The 24,633-nt window shown below is 44.0% G+C and overlaps 1 protein-coding gene across 2 annotated transcripts in view; it reads right to left on the bottom strand.

Annotated features, from left to right (window-relative positions):
- Positions 1–24,633, bottom strand: part of pbx1a (pre-B-cell leukemia homeobox 1a) — a 47,833-nt gene that overhangs the window by 12,028 nt on the left and 11,172 nt on the right. The gene's annotated exons all lie outside the window — the stretch shown is intronic.

The raw sequence follows: 24,633 nt of genomic DNA, 5'->3' as shown, positions 1-24,633 counted from the left end.
TGACCATGTGAATAATGCTATTTTAACTACGTTCCAGAGCGTGAAACACACAGGTGTTTCTCCATGAATTTTCATTTAAAAATCACTTGTACTGCCCTGCCTCTTTCTGCCACCAGAAGGCTCCCTCGGTAAAGCAGCAGAGCGTCCTGGTTTCCTCAGAGGTGCTGAAAACAGGCGACCAGGTGCAGCCCTTCCTTCCATCCACTGTCTTCAAGGACAAAGACAAAGCTTGCACTGCCACACCGTTTTTCATACACACTTTAAGCCACGCATCTATCAAAATGTTTCAGGAGGGCGATCTAATACTACACCCTGCACGTCTCTTCCATGATGACTGCAGACAGTGAGGGTAAATGACAGGTTGTGTGACGGAGCAGTAAAGCCATATTGTAGCCAACAGTCTCCGGTCACAGCGACGGCTCTTTTGTAATGAGGATGTAAGGTTGAGTCGCCCTGTGACCTTTGCTGGTGAGCAGGGGGGTCCAGATGGATTCCCGGGGCCGCATGGGGAGCTTGTCTACCCTGGTCCTCCTCTTTTCAACCCCCCTCCCCCCCTCGCTCTCCTGTTTCCTTCTCTCTCTTTTTCTCCTCCAGCAATAACATCATCCATTCCCATCAGCTCCAACACGTGAGCAAGCTCAGCTCAAGAGGCAAATGTCAATGGCTATCAGACGGCTGGAAAAGGTCAGGAGTTCAGATTGGGAGCAGACGCATACATGTGTGTGTGTGTGTGGGTGTGTGGGCGCATGTGCACATGTGCTGGTGGATGGATACGTGGATATTTTTCATGTGAATCACACCAGCGGGAAATTATAACACTCGCCAATTTCATTCTGACAAAATAGTGGCACATCCCAACCAGAGGGGGAATCTAATGAGCCTAAGAGTGATTTATTCATTCCCTCCAAGTCCCCGAGTGCACAACTAAAAGCATGAAATGGATTAAATAAATACAATTAATAAGGAAAATCAAACAATTCACTGTGCTGTGGCATAATCACCCTAACCACAGCCATCAGCTTTATTTATTTCTGTTCAGTAATAGCAATGAAATCGATTAGCCCTCAATGCCAGTCAGAGTGCTCGTTGTGAACTCTGCAACCATGGACTATACATTAACATAATCACCTGACAGAGGGAAGTGCCCTCTATTACAATACATCACATGCCCCCAACACCAAAAACCTTCTATACACAGTTTGTAGTCTACTGTAGCAACAAAGGCATGGCGTCCATACTGCTGCCATTCCCTTATTCCACAGATAGTCACAGATTAGTATCTATAAAAGGAAGATGGCCATCATCTAATCTTGATCATTACCGACAGACTTAATTGAACAATGAGAGGACACAATTCCCCTCTCTGTCGCTTCCTCCCTCCCTCCCTCCCTCCTTCTTCTCTCCTCCCCTTTGTGCACGCTCTTGTATAATTCCTTCCCTGAGATGTGGGGCACTAAACCCAAAAAGGCAACGCATAAAAAATGAATATGCATCATAAACAATTCTCCAGCCACTTCCTGAATAATGAATGGGATTCTAAGAATAAGCCTTTGTTTTGCTTATTGACAAAATTAATTTCTGCTGTTTTACTTCCTTAAGAGCTGGCTCATACCCATTGCCACACTGCCTGCTGTTTGCAGACAACAGGAGTGTAAATAAACATGACGATTAAGCCACCCACTCATACAGGGAGAATCAAGGTGCACACACACACACACACAATGCAAACATACACTTTGTGCATGAGTGTAAGCACTCAAATAGGCACACACACGCACACAAGAAAAATACACAGCTATGCATATTGGCAGACTACCCTGAGCACCCAGCCTGGCGCCCTGCGAGTGCTTTTAAATGAAAACATGTTTAATTAATGATGTTGAAGTATTCTGTCACAATTAGGAAGATTTACGGTCAAACAAGGCAGCAGTGATGTCCCTGACAGCCATGATGAAAGTTCACCCTTCTTGCCTCTGACTGGCAGCTAGCAGCCAACACTGGACTGGATCCATTTCCCATCAATACAGTAATGCAATACACTCTGCAGCACTGTAGCGTATATATATGTGTGTGTGCGTGTGTGTGTGTATGTGTGTGTCCTTCCTTGCCTAGCTCTTGTCCACATCACATGACCCCAGAGAGGGCCAGGCAGTGGCTGTGCTCTCTATTGATTGTGTGGGCACACGTCATCTAGGGTTTCAGCAGTTAATAAATCAGGCCTGCTCCTGACACAACCGTGTGTGTGTGTGTGTGTGTGTGTGTGCGTGCGTGTGTGTGTGTGTGTGTGTGTGTGTGTGGGCCTGTCACAGACCAGTCAGCAGGAGTGAAAGCGACAGCCACATGATAATGTAACATCACCACCATTCATCCCTGCCACACAGCATTCTGAGACAAAACAACAACAACCTAGGAACCTGAAAAAAGCAGCGTGATTTACAGCCGACATGACAAGTATCACTAATACAAACCCTCCCCTCCCCGCTCCTTGAAGGAGTTCAGCATCCTGCTCTCATCTGCATTTGATACAAGCCCAATAAAGCAGTCTTCCTAAGATGCAGCACTGTTACATATTTCATACTGACCCACACACCAGAGGTAAACTACAGTGCGGAGCAATGCAATTATGATAACTGAGAACACTAAATGAATATTATGTTACATTACATCCAATTTACTGTACATGTGGTCATTTCCACTATGCTGAATTGTGGCTTTGATAAAGAAAGGACAATCACTGTGGAATTACTAATCATACCTCACAATAAAGCCTATGCCATGAAAACAATTGCTGTATTTTAAATATTGTGTAATTTAAATGGCCTTAACGCTGGAGTGCCGGACTTTTACATATAAATGTTACATTCAAGGCAATAAGTTCACACAATACTGATTAAGCTTATGGCCACCAGATAAATCTCTCTGTATTTTGCAGTAGACCAGAGTTTTTAGATCTGGCGTCTGTGGTGACGTTCCCGCACCGGAGCACCGGTGTGACATAACATCAACCAGCAATGACTGTAGACTGTAGCGACGGAGCAGGCAGAGCAACTAATAGTATGACGGAGCCTGAGGTGTCATAGGCACCTCGACAGTGTTTGTATAATTACTCTGACGGGGGAAGACAAAACCACCACCAACTTAGCACTGCACTGTCCAACACTTAAAGACTAGTGATCAAAATCGATGCGGCAAAGATATTATCTTTTATTATTCTCCTTCATTGGCACCTACATTACCCATAATGCAATGTGACTGCCCACAGTTTGGTCAGAGATTTGGGTGCGTTATGTTAGTAGCGGCTAATGTAGCTTTGAGCAGCTAGCCCCAAGCAGAGATGAGGAGCGTGCTTCAGAGGTCTGGTCAGGTCACACCTTTCTAACTCCAACCCTCACATGTTTTCAACCCAACCAGCAGAATTAAAGTTGCCTTTTTCTGCAGATTTCAATTTCATATTGTCACGACAATGGGGTTAAGGTCTGGTGTAGGCATAAAAAACACTTGATTACAGTTAGAAAAAGATCATATTTTGGTTTTTAATACCCAGTTTCAAACAGCGGTCTGTCCTCTCGCCTTGCTGTCACGCCACCACCATCCCATCCTCCTCCTGATGGCTCGGCTCCTAAAGGCCCACATGTCATGCTATGTATCTGACATGTTGCCTCTGAAGCCACAAAGGTCCCACACAAATACACTCACATGTGCAGTAGTCCTCTCCAAGAATGTCTTCACTTCTCACTTTGAGAGCGCACACACAGTGAGGTGAAGACGAGTGTGACCTTCAGGTCCATCACAATTAAAACACATCGCACAATTCTCCTCCTGCACACCATGTTTCAGTAACCAAGCATGTTTGGCCATGTTGAAAAAGCAACTAAACTTCAGGTTTAAACCAAAAACTGTCCATTCAAAGAGTAAGTTGAGAATCCATCAGTCATTTGGAAGAAAAAATGCCAGAAAAAAGTCAGAAAAATACCCGAAGGTCTTTAAATTGTTTGTTTTGTCCAAGAGAAGCAGCAAAAAAGATGCTCAAACTTGGTAATGTTTTGCATTTTTGCTAGAAAATGACAATTATGAGAATACTTTTGTCAACCAACTTATCAATTAATTAACTAGTCATTTCAGCCTTACAGTAGAGCATGACTCATACGATGACAGTTATCCATATTAAGTGCTAAGGAAAAACTTTAGCTGGTACCAAAAAAAGTGTGAATGTTCAAAACCCAGCACTACCAATGAAGCAATCACCATAAAACGCTGCATTGTGCCATATTTCACTTCCTGCCACACACAGTAGAGGTAAACCACAGTACAAAGCAATGTTATTGTCATTACCGAGAACACTAAATGAATATTAGGTTCCATTACATCCAATTTACTGTATATGTGGTCATTTCTACTGAACTGAATCTGGGCTGTAATAAAGAAACACACAATCATTCTGAAATCACTAATTGTAGTTTAAGTCTGCGCCACAATTGAAAACAATTCCTAAATATCGTGTTGCTTAAATAGTCTTGTGTTCTGTTAGCTGAAAGCTAGATTTGTGGTCTTTCCATGAACTCATGGGAAACTTTCTCAGGCCCAAAATGTTCTCTCCATCACCAGATAATGGGAAGCTGTACAGCCTCCAGTACACAAGGGCATAGTCATAAAGTACCTCTAAAACAGCTTTGTGTTTTATCAGCTATCTCGAGTATCATGTGCGGAGAGGGGGCAGAGCCGGGGTGTTGTATCTGACACTGGGTGGGGGGATGGGGGATACCAAGGACAAGGAAAAACACCAAAGAAATACTGGAGGGACAGACACAGACAAGGAGATGTGGATGGTTCGGGCAAGGAGGGAAGAGAGTGATGGAGGGAAAATGAAAGGCGAAAAATAGAAATGGAATAGGAAAGCGAGGTGTCAATTAAAAAAATGAACCCCAGTGCATTTGGGAGGTGACAGCTGGTGGGAGACGAGCTGACAGGCGTCACATTAGGCGGATTTGGTGGCCGCTCCCCTCATCCCCTCCTTTTTTTTTCTCCCTCCTCTCCCTCTGTCTCTCTCGCTCTCTGGCTTTCTCCACTGGCGATCGGTAGTTTCTCATGCGGCAGTAGCGGCGGCAGCAAGCGAGGCAAGAACTCAGCTTGGTGTTTTTCAGAACAAGTTCCCCCTGCAGCTACTCCTAATAACGGTAATTATCGTCATCATCTGAGGCTTAAGCAGGCCAGTTTGAGGCCTGAGGGGCTGTCCTGATAATGAGGCAGCCAGCGCCAGAGGAGAAGACCATTCAGAACACCGCCCTGCCACCAACACAGAGCACTCCCATTTAAAAGCCTTCATTAAAATAATTCATTATTCAAAATAGGCAATACATTAGCCCCCTGGCTGTCAGTCTTTCTTAAGGTGTCTTAAAATATATATCTTCTTGATTGAATCAAACTCATGCTCAGCCCGTGCAGTTTTAACAGCTCCAGGCTGCACTGGAAACTCGAGTGGCTGAGGAGCTGAGGAGAAGTCACGAGCTTGTGGAGCAGCGGGCTGCACAGTCGGCCCGCTCACACAGAGACAAAGACATCTCTATGGAGAGAGGATGGTGCAACCGGAAACACAAAGTACACAGATGACAGGTCACACTAACCTTTTGATGTCAAGTCTTTTAGTAAGTGTTTTTGCCTTTATTTCATAGCAGACAGGTGACAGAAAATGAGGGGAGGAAGAGGCGGGATGACATGCAATGAAGCTCCCCACAATTCAAACCTGGGATGGTTCAACTCCAGATTGTCCTCCCAAGAAGAACGCATCATATGTTTCAAAGAATGCACCAAAAGGGATGTTTACGTTCAAGCGTCAAAGCTCTCTTATGGCAGTAGAAATTATGACAAGAGCAAAGGAGGACTGCTGTTTGTTTCATGTTTCCAGCCACAAGCTTTTCCTAAGCATGACCACGACCGTACCCTAACCTTACCCACATGTTTATTATTGCCACCATGACAACAACTACCCCGCTAACCTTAGCAAACCTCTGGGCTTTAGTAACCATCAACCTAACCAAGTTGTCACGAATGCTTCTATGTGTTATTCTAGAGGGCATGGACAAACAGGACCTGCGCAACTACATGGTAATTGTCTTCAGGGGCTAGTACGCTAAATGCTATGCTACATACAAATGAACTGGCCTTGCCTTCTACAGCACTGCTTGTCATTTGGTCAAACAGCTCTGGAAACTCCCTCCACACCTTTCTGACATCAGAATTGGAGGCCTGCATCCAGCAATCCTTTCCGAAATGACAATTTGGCAGTCACACACACACTTCATGCAGCCATTGGCCAGATGTGTGTATGTGAACTTCTACCTTAAGCCCTCCTTTACACTACTATTTCTGTCCCTTATCATGTGTGTGAAGGTCAGGCTTTCACTCCAAGTGTGGCCCTTCAGAGCAGCTGTAGACACTGTTGCCTTCCAACATGATGAGCAAAACCTCACATGAACTTCTAGAGCCAGCCCTTATTCAGCCACCAAATCTTTCAATACCTTGAGGAACATAAACATATTTTTCGGTCACCATAACTGGTGTACTGTTTCAAAAAATCTAGTATAAACTTAATTAACTGAAGGCCATGATTTGGATCAGGTCATATTTGACGAATGAATATGTGAAGAAGACGCAGAATCTGAACAAACATTTGATGGAAATTTTCAGCACTTGGCAGCTTTCTGAACAAGATTAACTCAACAGTTTGATATCCGGCTCAAAGCTAGCGAGGTTCATATTAGTTGTATTTTGTTTATAGGCTATAAAGACACTTAACACTGTCAGAAACATCAGCAGACAATCTTACACAATTTCTTCGATGAATCAAATTTGTCATCTACTTTTCACCAAACAAATGCCAGCCTCTAATCAAATGACAGCCGGCGCAGGGATACTGTCCCGGGCAACAGTTGGTGAGGAGGTGACGTGTGAAGCACTCAGAGCCAGGAGGAGATGGTCCATGACAGTTAGCCTCCTGCCCGAACTGTTGCCCTACAAGTGCTCCCTACGCTCCAGGACAAGTCATGAAACAAGAGGTCCGGTAACACAATCCTCCTCAAGTCCCTGTGGTGTGTGTGTTCCTGTGCATGGCACATTTCATAAGGCTCCGCTCTTTGACTGGTGATGAGTTTATGCGAAGGTAATTAACAGTAATTAATCCTTAATTACAGCAATTAGCAGAGTCGCAGTAAATTAAGCCACATCTGGAGGCATCGAGCAGGGCTAGACAAGTAGGGGTGGGCTTTTTGACAAGGGGGAGACGGCGTGACAGGGATTGTTTAGGTCTACCTGGGATGTCCGGGTTGCTATCCCTGCTCCTGGCTGTCTGGGGGGACCGGTGATACACTGTGTGATCTCAGAGGTGGGTGATGGGGCAGGGTCTGATGAACACGGAGGGCTGAGAGAGGAGGTTCATTTCTGAACAAAATTGCTTCATCTCAGGGAGAAAGGCTCCCTTAAGCTACCATGCAAGGACACCCACCATATGGCCGCTCATAGACAATAGTGCTGCCGGTTCTGCTTCGCTGTGCTCGGCTTCACTCGACAACATGTGAACACGCGTTTTACACAACATCGCTAGATAGCAAACCCAGCTCGCAGTTTGCCTCTCTGGAAGAACCAAATTACACCCACCCTGTAGGGGATGAAATTCAGAGAACAGAAACACACTGAGATGCTGCTGGTTCATTCAGAGTCACATGGTTCAGCCTGTACTCTACTATTAAAAAAGATTCTGAGTGGTTACTTAGATTATCCCATGATGCATTGCGTCTCCACCGGGGGCAATATCTTCCATGATGACAACGCTCCTCTCCATAAAGCACAAGTGGTCACTGAGTGCTTTGAATGGCATGATAATAATGTTAGCCATATGCCAATGCCTCATCTGTAAATAGATATGATCCTATTGTCTTTTCTATATATAGATATGATCCAAACTGAGCATCTACCTATAAGTAGATGTAAGTAAATATCCTTCTACGTGAACAATATGAATTGACGGGTAATGTCAGCTGTGATAAATGTTAATCTTGCGTTCTTCTCAGCTGCTCGGGAGTTGCTTGGTTGAGCAGTGATATTCCTGTACCACGACGCTTTTGGCTTTGCCCCGCTTATTTTAAAGAGTAATCTCTGGTGAGACAACTGGCACACTCTTTAGCTTCCCTCATGGCTGTCATACTGCAGAAGCCCTGCAGCCTTCCACAAGTTCAGATCACATTCCCATAAAACTACAAAGGGCACTTTTGTTGTCCCATGACAAACCATAGAAAGGCTAAAAATACTAGAACCCCGTCAGTGTGGTGGGTCTTGCAGAATGATATTCCAGGAGTGAAAGTTCATCTGAAAACGTTTATTTAATCTCACAATATTTTCTTTTTTAGTCACTGTAAAAGTCCCGTATAGATATATACATATTAAATCTATTCATAATAAATGACAAAAGTATTAAATCCTCACGTTTGAGCTGCTGCAACCAGCTACTGTTTCCTGAAAAATGATTAATGGTTTATTAAAATAGTTGCAGGTTAATTTACTTTTGATCACCTTATAGATTAATTGGCTAATCACTTCAGCTCTACTTTCAGACTGTCAGAAAATAGAACCGCCGCATGGTCATATGTTAAATAAGCTGCAGTTTACATCCATGTCTGTCAGACTTTGAAGGTGTATTTTAAGGTGAACTGGAAGTTCTTCACTTAGAGACTATTTTTACAGAGGACAGAGGACTGATAGAGAGCTTCATCACATGGTGCAATGACAATCACCTGAGGCTCAATAGCAGCAGAACCAGAGTTATGGTCAATAACATGTTTTTTTTTTTTTTTTTTTTTTTTTTTTTTAAGTCCAGGTGACCTTGATGTTTGACCCTTGACCACCAAAATCTAATCACTTCATCTTTGAGTCCAAGTGAACATTTGTGCCAAATTTGAAGAATGGGACGTACACAAAACCCGAGCACATGATGCATCAGGCCACGGCTGTCTCCTCGAGGAGGCATGAAACTATGGCCACCACTTCCTGTTGCTCGTGTCCAACAATCAAAGATATTCTGGTTGTAATGACACTCGGTAGAGAAGAGCAACAAATCTTCACATTTCAGAAGCTGGAAACGAGTGTTTTTACTTCATCACTAAGTTAAACGATGAATCAATTAACCACCTGTGTTTGCACACGGTGGAAATATTCCAGGTTTATATACACTTCATCAAAACACAAGTCAGAAGTGGCCCCAAAGTTGCAGCGTAGAATCTGGCAGGTGGACCGATCCAAGTGCTTGATAGGCTTTGAGGGCCCATTAATATTGTAACACTTGAGAGATTTGCTCCGGCAGGAAATAAAGTCTCTCCCTGCATTTATCAGGGAGCTTCCCATCAAGGCACACTAAGTCAAATCGGCTTTGTTTCACTGCGTGTGCAGTTTGTTCGGACGCTGTCACAACTACGGAAATCCCTGCGAGGTTTACTGTTTTTCCGAGGCCTGGTGCTCAAAAGACTACTGATGCTTAGTCTGCCCCTAGCTGTCAGGAGAGAAAAACAATGTGAGGGATCACTGTCCATTAGTGAGGCCAGCTCCAATTCACACTCTGCTACAGAGATATGTCTCAGTCAAATATCTTTGTTAACATCTGCTTTTCAAACTACACCGTGTACCAGACAGATGACGGTTTGTTATGGATTCAAAAAAACAAGTCTGAGCCAGAAATCTTACATAAACAAAACAAAGCCCATCTTTATGCACGATGCCTCACTCAGCACTACGGAGATGGTCCTAATGCACAAATGATGCAAATAACAGTTTAATATAGTTTGCTATGAGAAGCTGCAGCATCATGAGTTCATGGTGATGCTTTACGAATGCATGCGTGTGTGTTGGAGGGAGTCAACTTAGGACAAAGGTTTAGAGCTGTAGCAATGAATATGACAATGCACTGCCTGTGGGCAGAATATAGAGCGACATAGAGAAACACAGAGGCAAAGAGAGAGAGAGTGTTTACAGCAGAGGTAGTGGTCCAGGCAGTCTAAGTGGCCTGGCTGGCAGGCCTACCACACCACTAGCGGATAAAGCCTAGTCATTAATCACAGGCCTGTGGAATCGTCTCACTGTAGCAGAATACTGGGTCAGTTGGAGCTCCTGCTGTCAATCAGCGCTGAAATGTGTGTCTGTGTGTCTGACTGGAGTGGGACTGTAAGCGGGGGAGTGTGTGTTTTGATGAGGATGTGTCATTCTTGCCTCCAGCTAAAAAAAGCATATAGTACTGAGGACTTAATGCATTAATGCAAACACCAGTGTGCGAGTGCTAGACGTCGTTTACATGAAAAGCATATCGAGTCATCCATTGGGAATGAAAGCAGCGTTTTCTGCCCTAAAAGCAGAAGCTTGATCTTAAAAAATAAAGACAACACTGCTCTCTGTAATGCAGAACACTACTATGCTATGCAGACAGCCCTGTGGCATCAGCAGCACACGCCAGAAACACTAATATCCCGTTCAAATAAGAGAAACGTGTATGAGGAGGGACTACTGAGCGAGCGCATGTTCAACCAATCAATCAACCAAACGACGTTTGACCCATTTTTTTTTTCATGCTTCTGTCACAGGTTAACACACTCAGCACTGTTCACTAACACTTCAGTCAGCAGCTGTTGTCCTATAGATTCCACTTCACAAAAGCACAAGCTGACCCACTCAGGTCAGAAATCGACAGAGGTTTAAGCCGGGTCACGGCGACTTTTAAAAACACAAAAACCAAAGCTGCTGAAACAGCCCAAATTAAACCCCCGAACAGGTCTACCACTGCAGGTTGTAGACCTGCAGAAGAGCACCTGTCACCTTTTTTTTCATCCACCACGAAAGCCTGAGCTCACTTCTACCAATCACAAGACGCTGCACTTGCATCGGTGCTGTGGTCAGCTCTGTCAATATAGTGAATAATGCAGAGTTAAGGATGCGCCTGTCCTACTGTGTTGAAAGATCAATAAAATATATACTGTGTTCATAAAAGTAAAACCATGAAAAGCAAAACCTCAAATAAGATCAAACTGCCACACGACCGTCCCTGTTTGAACAGCTGCTTTGCTTTCATTAGCGTTGTCACAATGACCCGCATCCTCCGCTGCACACTGATGGAAATCACTATTAGTATTTGTATACATCCTATTTTATAAGCTCTTCATAAAAAAATCCTGAATATTTGCACTCAGTTTGTTCTGTAAGCTGTTGACGCTGAGACACAGCACAGACGAAGAAGACGAAGAAGAAGAAGAGGACGAAGAAGACGAAGAAGAAGAGGAGGAAGAAGAAGAAGAAGAGGTGTCACTGAGTCGCAGTCAGCAGCAGAACATTCAACAGTCAGACGGCTGTAACCATGGAAACAGTGTCAAAAGTTCCACCAGGATTCAATTCAGTTCATTTAAAAAAAAAAAAAAAAAAGAGAAAAACACAGAAACGAGGACTGAAAGTTTGAGTCCAAACTGATCCACTGAACGCTGATTATGTTTCTGTACATTCTATATATTCTCCTGTTATTACTGTTGTTTGTATTTTATTTCAGTGCATTAGGACAAAGCTACTCCAAGGCAAACTCATTTAAATAGTATTTCTCTACTGGAACGGCATCACAGACGCATTTTCCAAATAAAAACTATCATTTAAGTCATGAACTGGAGAATAGCTTTCACATTCAGACTTGGTGGACGGGCTGTTGTCGCTGTGTTTTTAAATATAAAGCTAACTTTACGTCGCGTTGACGGTCTGGATGGAGCTCTCCTCCCTCCCCCCCCGGCCCCCTGGGTGAGACAGCAGTCGTATTCTGTCGGTCAGCCTCTACACACCTGCATCCCCAGCTGGACCTCTAATCCTCCCCCACTCCTCCCTCACCTCCCCCGATCTACAGTGCTCCACTCCCAGCTGCCTGGGCTATTTATAGGCCCTGTTTCATTTCCACACCTGCAGGGAGGCAGAGTTGTCACAGTGGGCCCACAGAGCCTCTCTGGAGTACTGCATGGGAATGAAAATGCACCTTGCTGATGCAGGAACTTATTCTTGTCACTCTCTCCCGGCGGACTCGCGCGATACTATTTTGTTGTGGATGTGCAGTGCAGTATGCGGTGCACAGATAACGCGTAAAAAGGAATCCGTGTAAATAAGATTCCCCCGTGAGGAGTGTGCGGTATATTGACATGGATTACACTTTTGGAATAATCACGTGTGTGCAGTCATATACGCACACATGGACGTGCAGCAGCAGCTGGATTTGTTGTACGTGTCCTCACAATAGGCCGCATGGACGCTGCTCCTTTATGAACTTGATTAGCCAGCGAGGTAACGCTAAGGAAGTGCAACAACACATGAAAGTTGCTATTTTCCTCCTACATTTTGTTTTTTTTCCTGTCATGCTTTTCTCTCTGGATGTAGTGGGCTGTAGGATCCAGTCAGCGGATTACATTATCAGTCTGACCTAGTTGCCAGCTATCTCCTGAGACCTGAGGAGCCAGGCTTTCTGCACAGCCTTCCGCTGCTACAACACGCACACTGTGTAACTTTAATTTATCAGGGGGAAGAGGAGGGAGAAATGTGACAGGTTGACAGTTCTCTTTGCCTGCCACTCCGAGCACTCCCTCTCCCCACAGCGTGCCGGGTAAGGGTCCTCGCTATGCAACACTGCATTACCGAGAGTGACTTTTATTCAGCGCGCTGGAAACTCATCAGCAAGGTCGGAACCTTCTTATTAACGTGGACATTTAAGGAGAGACTCGCAGAGAATTATGCGATTCAGGATGTGGTTTCAGTATTTTTTCCTGGAGCGAAACACCTCAAAAACAAGCAAATACACTGTTGATCATATTCATAGTCAGTCAACTGCAGCGGTGGGAGAGGCTTTCAGGTCGTTCACTTAAATGAAAGCAGCAATGCAACAGTGTAAAAATACTCATTTGCAAGTAAAAGTACAGGAGTATTAGCAAGAAAATGTACCAAATTAAAAGGGATTGTGCAGAATGCCCCTGTTTAATTAATGGTCTGTTTTCACATCTTAAACTTAAACTCAAAAAGCTAAGAAACATAGCGCGTGGGTGGGACACACACACACACACAAGCACACACACACTTGTGTGAATATATCTGTAATCATCAGTTGATGGTCTGACAGAGGCCAGTTGGACAATGTGGACATATCACCCAGCCCTACTGTCACTGTCCTATCGCTGTATTATTGGATGATTATTATCGATGTATCGTCATGTGTGAGGTACAGAACATTTTGACTGCTTCTTAAAACTGTTGAGTATTTAAGGCTATGACAGTCCATCAGCTTTTATCAGCTGATTATAGGTTTGTATGTGAAATGTAGGTCAGTATATGCAAAATGAGGTAAAATGTTCCGGTACAAGTACCTTAAAATTGTACTTAAGTATTGTACTTTAGTAGATGTATTTAGTTGCTTTCCACTACTGGTGATTTGAGGCAAAACCTAGTTATATTAGTAGAATTATATTGAAGTGTTTGACAGTATAACACTGATCCGGCATGTCAGTAGGATTTTCTTCAGATTTTCTTAAGAATACAGCCTCCACACTGGGCAACAAGTGTTCAATGAATTTCATGAAATCAATCATGTAGCAATTAGTCCAGGGAATGAATAATTTAGGTGTTCAAAAGAAACAATTTGGAGCTGTTATTCAAAAAGCACAAAAGCCTTAAAATCACAAAGCGGTTTGCACTGGCAGAATTAAAATCATGACACTCTCAGTCATATGAAAGGCAGCGCGATGGCAATATACTGCAAGAACAAAAGGCTGAACTAATCAGCCTGCAGATTTCAAAAATGAGAGTGGAGTTTTTGCAACAAAGGGAGCACTGACGTCTGGAAAAGGTGAGCGTGGAGGTGATTCTGCACGACGCGACAAAATGAAACCTTGAAAGTGGAAAGAAGAACATGTTCAGCGGAAGAAAAACCACACCACCGCTGCGCCGCGCTGGGTATACGGTGATGGATGATCATCCGAAATAGCAAAACAAGCCGGACTAATTTTACACCTGTTAACATTCACAATCTGAATGATCCCGATATCGTAGCTCACATCCAATTTGCCAGTTTAACATCAGCCATACATGCAAAGGAGAGATATAGGTGAAACACTTGAGTCTTTTTGGGTCATGACTGTTTCCCCCCGTTGGAGAAAAAAATAGCCAATATGGTTTTTCTGTGAAAATTTGAGATGGGGTGGGGGGGTGGAGGTGGGGAGAGATGTGCTGCTGGCAGATTAGGCTGCAGCCTGTGCCAAGGTTATAAACAGGCTGTTATCAGGCCTCCAAACAGAATAATCCTCCCTGTATCAGCGCCCAAACATATGGGGCCACACAAAGCAGCAGCAGCCCCTGACAGACACCCCCTTTTAATTACACAGAGGAGGGGGGCAGGACCTTTCTCCCCGTGCCTTTCCCTTCCCTGCTTTAGTTTCTCTGTCTGGCTGTCGAGGAAATACATTTGATTTTAAAGGAGGAACGCTCGCATGTCGTGTTACATAAAGCTTGAAGCTAAACTGCAGCGACCTTGCAGCTGGTTAACATTTCAGATACTGTGATTAGAGATGAAACGATCAGTCCATTTAAAAAAACAGCCCTTATTTAGATAATCAGTTAATTGTTTTAGCAAATTTTTAAGCAAAAAGTAGCATTCAGGCTTTTTAAATGATGAGGATTTGCTGCCTTCCTTTGTCTTTTGTGACAGTAAACTGAACATCTTGGGGGTTTGGACTATTTTTCCAGACAGAACATGACATTTGCAGACATCAAATTGGGTTTTGAGATATTTCATGGATCAAAAGACAAAAATAAACAGCAGATTTTTCAATAAAGACAATAACCGAGCCCTATATTTGGGTTTTGAACTGCCTGTAAGACAAGACAAGCGATCTGAAGATGTCACCGTGGGAAACTGCTGAAATTTGGGAGTAAACAATGAACTGATTAACTGATCACAAGTTTGATCAATAATAATTTGCTTCATCCATAGCTTCAAGCCCGGGGTCTCATTCTGCAAGGCACTGACAGTATGTCTGTGATGTTTTAGGATATGTTAATGGAACTTTGATTGAGCTAGAAAATAAATGGCGGATTAATTGATAATGAAAATCACAGTCAGCTGCAGCCCTATTATAAAGAAAAAATAAGTATATAAAGAATGCGCTCTAAGCTCTATTTTCCAAATTATATGATCAAACAAAACCATGTCAATCTGCTCCGCTCACGTCTCAACTGTTGGGGGAGTCTCCTCCCATCTGAAAGAAATAAATTCCCCCATCTTTTATATACTGCCTACAGATTTTAAAGTCTTGTTCAATAAAGTTTAAATGTCACAGAGGTGTAATAACGGGGATCATATAAACGCAGGGCTTGGAAAAGCTATGCAAAAATGACGGCATCCCTTTCTGCTCGTGCAATAAAGTTTTATTTGGCTGAATCGGCCAATAAAAGTGGGTTTTGAAGGTTGTCAATGGGGAGTAATTGGTCCGTTTTACAGGAGCGATCATATTTCTCCGAGGCTTTTTTTCATACGGTTAAAATGAATCTTGACAGCGACACGAGGAGAATCTTCTTGTTAGAGATGTGTCGCCAACCTTCGGCTACAACAGAAGGGCATATAAAAAAAAAAAAAAAAAAAAAAAAAAAAAAGAAGAAGAAGAAGAAAAACAACATCTGGAAAAGCAGTACAGTGCAGGTAAATGACACCACAAGATGAATATGCAGGTCTGGTCGTATGTGCTGCGAGCTCCTTCTTTGAGATTCCACATGCGAGATGGAGATACACAATAACAGGCCATGCTGTTGGCAGCAGCAGAGCCCATTTCACACACCCCCAGACAACAGAAAGAGTGTAGACCTTAATGACGTCCAATCTTCTCTGTCACGCCGGGCTGGAGGCTCACCAGGGCAAAAATCGACCGACAGCTCAAAGTGCTGTTAACCGGTTTTGAGGACTCCTCGCCGATGCACAAAGCACACCTTTATTTCTAACGTGGGTTGCAAAAAGCCACGCCGTCACCTGTCTTTCCCCACGATTAAAGTTTAGGCATGCATGCTGCATGTAGGAGAACAAATAAAGATTCCCAAACGCTCAACCGCACAAGCTTTTGTTTGGTCAGGACGTAATTCGCGTTGCTGATAAATACCTGCAGTCATAATGTGTTTCACAGCACCTACTGTAGTGAAATATAAATGTCAACCACTGTAATGGTTTGTGAACCAAACAAACACAGACCAAAGCCGGCGATAACCTCCGAGAAAATAAAAGAGGGTGTCTTTATTTTGCCATAGACATTCGCTTTGAGATCTGAGGGCTTTTCGCCTGCGTGCGTTTCAAACTATCTCTGTCTGAAGTCGATTCCTCTTTTGATTAAGACTCCAGTTTTGAACTATAAAGATATGTGTTATGTTGCAGCTTGTAACATAAAACGTGTGACTACTGCTGTGATCTTTTTAATTAATCAAAGTCAAAACTGCCCCTGATGAAGCAGCGCAGCGCTGACTTCTCACCTCAACATCTCAACCATCTTTATTCTTTAAAGACTTTTGTGCCCAATGACTGAATTAATACCCGATTAAAGAACAGCAAAGGGGAAGTCGAGGAGTTTTGTTTTTGTCATCAGGGCTGGCCTCGCTCTTTGATTTGATTTCACAGCTGGAGAAGCATTTGGTAAGGAAATATCCGAGTGCAGCTGTAAGCCAAAGTGTCAGCGTCTATCCATCCTGGTAAGAAAGGTCCAAAATGATAATCAAACACTCTCGCCGCTTTGGAGCAACGCTGCCAGCGCCACAGAAAACAGACAGACAAACACAATGAGTGTCTCCACATCCCTGCTCTGACAGGAGACGCTGGCAGAGTCGGGGTAAACGGACGGCACGGTGCGGCACGGCGGCCCCTAATGATCTCCCCTCTGTTTCAGCGGACTGAGAAAAGCCATTACCTCCCGCCACATTACCCTGCCATCCCTCACATGGTGGATGGCTCCTCTCTCCCATGAGCACCTTGCTCCAGTTATGGCTGGCAGTGCTCACCTCCTTACCGCCTCCTCCTCAACCCCCGTCCACCCTCCTCCCTCTGAAACCCCCAGCTCTATACATCACATTTAACACTTTGACACTAACAGTCTATAATGTTTCTATTCTACAAAATCACTCTGCCAACTCCAGGATAGCAGAGCAGAGTCTGAGGAAAATAAATACCACTCTCAGCCGCTGGCATTAAATTCGAAAGGAAAAAAGAAAAGTACAAAAAGAGCCTCTTATACAGTCTGCCTCCTCGCCCGGCACCTGAGAGGTCCTCCGGCTGCGGTGGAAGTGAGGGATAATTTCAATCGATACATATTACAGCTCCTCCTGACAGCAACAGCTCACACTTTACATGGAGGATTGTCCGCGCCGTATAAAGAAGCCATATAACCACATTTTCTGAGATGTCAACAGTCCTTTACGAGCACTTTATAGCTGTATGAAAGAAACATTTCACGGCATTAAATTATTAAAATCAAAAAGTGGCATGAATAAATAAAACCCGCCTGAATAAGTGATGTGACAAGACAGACTTGAGGCATGACCTTTGAGAGTGTCTCAGTGTGTCAGCGGACGAAACGAGAGGCGTGAAAAACGCAAACAAACGGCAGAAAGAGAGAAAAGGCCAGAAAATTAAAACCGATGAGTGAAACGTGTCAGGATACACGAGTCTGCTCCGAAACAAAGAGGAAACAGTAAACACTGAGAGCGCCCACACCTCATTGCATTACAATCGTTTCTTCTGCCTCTCTCTTTAATATAAGTGTTTGCTTGGGCGAAATACAATCATTTCATTCTCTCCGAGCGTATTTCATGTATATAAACAAACATTTGCTCGACCTCACTGGAGTATTAGCTTTAATGTATCGTCAGCAAGCCTGGCTTTGAGAGGGCATTAATTTCAATTCGCTGATTTAAACACTCCAGTTTGTCGCAATCCTTCATCGCAGTACGCCACCAAGTCAACACACACAATGGGCCTATTTTTCAATCTAATGGCAGAGCTTACTTGCCATGAGTGGAAAAAAAAAAAAAAAAAAGAAGCTGCTGTTGCCTTTGAACAAGCCACTCAAAATGTAACCCCGCATTTCAAAATGAATTTGAATAATTAATTGCGAGCTATAGCAGACGTGAACCCCAAGAAACGGGCCGGGGAAAGGGGAGCTGGAAATATATTTTTTTGCCCCGGGGCCAGAAGATCTCTCATCTTAGAAAGCTTGAAAATCCAGTCTTTGAGGGTAGAGTGCGTAATCTCCAGTGAATCTAATGAAACAAAGTAAAAGATAACGCCACATTTCATCACGTCGGAGACAGAGTGCTTCCTCTGGCTTGCCCTTGAGGTGGCAGGAATCCATAATCTGAGGAAATCATTCTTTTTATGTAGTTGAGGCATTGCGAGCCCCTGTTTGACCTGACTCTCAAGACAATTGATTTATGAGCAGACTTGATGCCAAAAGTCTACACCTCTCCCTCAAATTATTATTATTTTTTTTTTTTCTGGGCTTGTGGAAAAACACAATTTAGTTGGAACACGGCTTCTTCTTTTCCTATAGAAACCTCCTCATTTAACATATTTAATAAATTCATAGAAATATCAACCGTTGATGCGTATTTGGCGATGGATACAGCATTTTTATGTCAGCGACTGTTATTGCAATATTGCACATTTACAGCGCTGCATCCTCATATATGTGTCAACAACAGACATTTAGAGAAGCCACTTCCCCTTTCTGACTTGTCCTTGGCCCATTCCTTTGCAGTGAGCTTGTCTTTATTATTTAATTAAGCCACTACGGCCGTTACATTAATAATTGAGTGTGAGAGGAGACCCAGGGCAGCCGCAGGCTCTGGCGCATTGGGCTTCCTGGTGAGGAGTGTATTAAAAATGTGTGTGTTTATGTCCCCAGGGCGTCTGTCCTGGCTGCATAAAATTGAATTGGTTATATCTAATATATCATCCCCTAAGGGTGGCTGGGTGGGTAGGGGGGAGTGTGGTGGGGGAGCAGGGGAGAGCTGAGATGGTCGCATCCTGCCAGCAGGGAATGAGTCCGGTCTTAGAGATTCAGAGAGACGCATGAGGCCGTGACGTTAATGTCCCTCAGAATCAAATCGATGGCTGTCCGAATCCTCAATGTGCATGGCCTTAAGCTAGGAGCACAAGACAAGCCCAGAACCAGATTAAACCCACTCGTTACCGCAGTCTTTGTTCACTTCTGGTGTCTGCTGATGCATTCAGTGCATCAGTGAGAATGGGTGGAGGATTTCTTATGAAAACGGATTACATTACCAGATACCAAATACAGGCAAGAGAGAGAGAAAAAAAGAAAAGCTTATGGCATTCATATAGATACTAAGAGGATGAATGCTGGTGACAATGTGAGAGTCTGAATGTAGAAGCAGGAAAAACATCGCTCATGATCCCTCCTTTCACACACTGAGGGGCTGACTGCAAATACACTCTCCCCTCTCTGTCTTTCTCCACCTCTCCTCTTATCTGCTTCTCCCACCATCCCCCACACTTCCCACCGCCACATCCGAGCCAGCTCCGTGGCTTTATCCAACTCTGCACCTTTAAGGCCTCCAGACTCTGGAGGAATGAGCGTTTTAACACCACCATTAAGGTCAGGGCCTAAATTATTGATCTGCCACCTCTATCAGCATAACGGTCACGTAGCCAGTATCACAATCTAACCCTGCCGCCCTCGGCCAGCTCGCTGCAGCTCCCTCAATTAGGGAGAGATTCTCATTACAAAGAGAGACAGCGAGAGCGAGAGTGAACGAGAGCAAGGTGGAGGAGAAGGGGAAAAAAACAGAGCGAGGTCCATTTCAAATGGGGGGGAAAAAAAGGGGGGGACAGCAGGCATTCTTTACACCCTCCCCTCCCATCCACCTCCCCCCACCCCTTGAAGTCTCCCATCATCTCCCCAGACAAGACCCAAAGATGACAGGTCTTATCCTCACCAAAATGCGGGCGATAAGGCAGCTGTAAAAGAATAATAAAAGAATAATGCATGGAGGATGAAAGAGGAAGGCAGACAGGGAGCGAGGCAGAGAGAGAGAGAGACAGAGAGAGAGGCAGGCCAGGGAGGGGGCAGCAACATAAATAAAGATGCAGCACAGTTGTGCTGGATCTCCTAATGAATTCGGAAGGTCCTGGATCAATAACATCAGCACGCTGACGACACATCACAAATGCCAAAGGAGCTCTCCGCTTTGAGGCCAGCCTGAAGAAAAACAGACATTTACTGCATCCCTCCACTGCACGGAGAGGACTGAAAAATAACCAAACGCATCAAAAATCGTCTTTTGCAGATTGAGTAAAAAGGGAACGAGCGTGTCTGTGTGTGTGAAGCTGCTGCGGGGAGCATCAGGAAGCAGGAAGCAGCCTTGATGCTTGGTAATGGGGATGATTTCCACCTAGGAGATGCCGTGATAGTGGCCGTGCTATCAGTGCTATTAGTGATGCTGATGACAGATGGTTTCTTTGTCTCTATTCAGATTTATTTTCACCGCCGTCAGAGAGAAAAAAGAAAAAAAACACACACTGAGTACATCATTACCCAATACAAATAGCCTGAAATGAAGCAACCCCTGACATGACGGTCAAACTGAAGATCCATCAGTTAAAAACTACAGGATATTTTGGAAAAGAGTCTCCGAGAGGTGGATCAAAGCAGACGTTGACTTGGGTCTGTGAAAACATGCCCTCTCTCCCCATTCGCTCATACACAATCATGGCCTAATGGCATTCCATTAACATAATTGCCAACATAACTAGTGTTCCGTGTCTGAGAGCCATTCCCCAACTACACGAGGAAAAAAAAAACAAAAAACAAAAAACAGAAAGATGAGAGGAGATGAAATCGAGCCAAAACTGGGACCGTCCCCAAAAAACATATTGTGGGTGTTCAAGCTGGATCCCCCTCCTCCCTCCCTCATCCTCCTCACCCGCTTTTCAAAAGCCACGCCGCTTTGTGAAGACCCCCTGGGAGGGCTCTGGCATCTCAAGGAATGTGATGCCAGCGTGTGTGTTCGAGGGCACACACGCACATGTTTGTATGCAGCACAGATAGCAGGTGGAAGAGCAGAGCTTCCTTCACATGTCGGTAGCTGCCTCGGCGTTCAAAGATTGGGCCCCGGCGCACGCTTCACACCAAACACAACCTGCCAGGCGAAATGAAATTCCCATTATTTTTAATTAATCCCTAATTAAAATATATTACTCCACAGATTCCACAAATCTCTCTTAATATGCAAATGTGGCCAATTCAAGGATATTTACATATCATTAATTAAGGCAGGCACATTCTCTTAGTCTAATGAGCTGTGGCCTGGGTCTGCCAAGGAAAACTAAACGCTGGGCTCAGGAGTGAGTAAGCACAGCCACGGGGGGATGCCGGCTCTCTGTTGAGTCAGGGCTATCAACCGTTAACGCCGGGGTGAAGTAGGCAACAACAAGTCTGCGAGGCTCACAGGAAAAATCCACCCTGAAACACTTTAATATTGTTCAAAACTGTTAGCGTCGTTTGCGTCATTGCGCCTGCCGGGCTGGGCGCTGCGCTTCTCTCACTCCCGAGGATCAGCGGCCAAACGGAGAGGATGTGACATCATGCTGAGCTGTTTCCTGCAGAGCTGATATGTTATCACTGTCACTACCACTATTACTCCGCGGCGAAGGCAACAAGTTCACGGCCTCCTCTCTGGAGACTGTCGAAACGACTTCTGTGGACAGAAGTCGGGAGCTGAATCAAGTGCAGGCGAGGTAAGCTGAGGGTAAGCCCTTTAACATCCGCTTCTCCACTTTCGTTTCCCCTCAAGCACCTTTAATTCAAGAAAAATCATCTTATCCCACATTCTCTGACAGCATCACATATATTCTGCATCAGCTTGTTCCAAAACTTAAGATGAACCCATCCTTTTTATAGCGCCGCTGTTTTGTCAAATTGAGATATTCTTGATGTCTTGTGCATCATTTTATATATGTTTCTCCAAATCCAGCCTGACATATGTGGTGTCTTTGGAAACTTTGGGATCTCAGCTAGAATTGAAAATAAAGTTTTGTGCGTTTGAAGCGAGACTGCACCACAAAATGCACTGAAAATCACCAATCGATAGTGTTGGACAGTAATTAGTGTCTGAGCTTCTACAGCACTGCATTTCAATATCGTGTTTATTCCACTACATTTATTAGCAACTTTGCAGGTTCCGATTTTAAAAAGCTGTGACTTGCATATAAAATATAATGCATTGTTGTACATGAGATCAGTATTTCCTAATGTGGGGGGTCATGAGATGATAGATGGGACACTAGAGCTGCATAAATTTATGGGTTTTTTTTTCCTTTCTCTGAGATATCACTCTTTAGTGGAAGTGCATATGCAACGTGCGTCAAAGAGAAGAAGAAGTCACATTCTTCATTTTAAAGGTTACAAGCCATGAAAGACTGGGAACAAATGCACTGCATTAAACTGCACAGCAGTACATAAAGTAAATAAATTTACCTCCAACTCAACCAGCTGCAACATTAAAATGCTGCTTACATAATCCTTCAGTAACAATAATCCAATAAATAATGCATTATAAAACTAACACAGGGGTTTATTTACTTTTAATTCTTTGAATACACTGTGCTGATGATACGAACTTAAAAGACTTTTACCTGTAATTGAGCACTTTTACATTGTAGTTTTGTTACTTTTGCTGCAGTAAAGGATGCTGTACTCGACTGTATGTGTGGAGTGGAGGTACCTGATGGTGAACCCTTCCTTTAACTGGATTTTCAGTGCACATCACTGCACGAGTAACAATTTATTATCTGCAGTAACAGCTTCTTAATCATTAAAGTGAATACATGGAGTGCATCCAACCATCTTTGCATAGTTGTTACATGGATACTATTCATGAATCTCATGTTATATTAGGTGCTTGGAAGGAGAGTGAGGAAATGAGATGGGGTGAGATGTACCTTGTCCATCTCCTTGTTCTCCCCTTTTCCAGCTGCTCTAATTTGACACCTTGAGCACTGGAGGGGGGTAGGGTTAACTAGGTGGGGGAGTGCAAAGACACAGCGGAATTCATTAAGAATAGCGACCCCTCTCTCCCTTCAACCTCCCTCCAACGCTAATGACATCAGAGGTTAGCAGGGAGCAGACTAGCCGAGAGATGGGAGGAGGAGGGACAGAGGGAGAAACCAAGAGAGAGGGGGGGCATGAGTGGAATTTGTAATATTTAAAATAAGTATTTTTTCAATGGTGGCAAGTGAATGGCTCGTAGGTGCTTTGACTGAGCAGTCGTGCTGAGGTCTTGTTTGCCTGGTTTGATCTGAGTGTATTTCTGCATCCTTTTAACATTCACATGAAATAAAAGGTTTCAAAAACTGCCATTTTGCCTCTGACAGTCCTAATGCACTATGATGACACACCAACAACCGACTACAGACCTTCGAAAAACCCATTTAAGCCACACTTTGTAGGTTGGATGGAGTGCAATCAGACCTTTTTCAACATTGTGATTACCATGTACTGCCACAGTAATCTGTGGCTGAGGAATTGGCTGGCTAATGGCAGTTTCACATCAGCCATCTATAGGGACCTTGAAGACAGGCAAAGTGGCAGTTCCAAGATATTGAAATGGCCAGTGCCACCTGGGATGAAAGGCCTTTAAAAAAACTATTAAGAACTTCTTCTTCTTTTTTTTTTCTCCAGAAGCAGCAGCACTGCGTGTAAGATGAGCACCTTTATCTTTGCAGTCACTTAAAACATCAAACACCTTGCTTTGCCCTCACCGCCGCTCTGAAGCTGCTGCTTGATTTTAAACCTGGAGGGAAAATGATTGAGGGGCGAGATAAAAAAAAAAAAAAAAATATTCTAAGCTGAGCTGAAATCCTTGCTGAAACAGTGTCCCGAGACCTTTCAAATGCTCATTTCCATTTATCTACCAGTGACATTTTTCATGACGTACTCTCTGGCAAACTATCTGACTCATAAATCCAATTCAAGCCTATTACTGAAGAACTTTTAAAGCTATCCTTCATTAATGTTAATGGGGTTTTTTAGTGGAGGCCAGTGGTGGTTAGGACTACATGGCTGCTTTCCCAAGCTTGTTTAACAGGCTCCAGACAGAGATGGATGCTTCTCGCAGTCCGATAGGCTCTCTGAGCCATCTATCACCCGGAGGACCCACCCACAGAGCTGGCGTTCCATAACAAAGGGCAGCCAGGAAAGCTCCTGATTGACAGCTTTATGTGTGTGGTGGCGAGTCAGACAGCAGAGAGGAGACGTGGTATCTGTTTCTGGCCTCAGTGCTGGCCCCCTCTCTGAAAATGAGTTGTGAGGAGCAGAACAAAATAATGAGTGAGCAGGGGAATCAATCAATATGCCGACACATGAGATAAATGAGAGAATCAAATACATGCGAAAAAAACATCCCTAATGCTGCTGAGTAGGTACAAAACTAATCAGGCAAATGAAGCTGCCCAAGCAATGTAAACTGTGAATGGAGAGCAGTGTAAAGGCATAAACAGTTATTATCATAAAGATTATTACCCTCACACCTCCAGACTCACCT

The sequence above is a fragment of the Chaetodon auriga genome, chromosome 12, assembly GCF_051107435.1.
Source record: "Chaetodon auriga isolate fChaAug3 chromosome 12, fChaAug3.hap1, whole genome shotgun sequence".
NCBI classification, from domain to species: Eukaryota; Metazoa; Chordata; class Actinopteri; order Chaetodontiformes; family Chaetodontidae; genus Chaetodon; species Chaetodon auriga.
The sequence above is the reverse complement of the archived record's forward strand: the minus strand, read 5'-3'. Positions and strand labels throughout refer to the sequence as shown.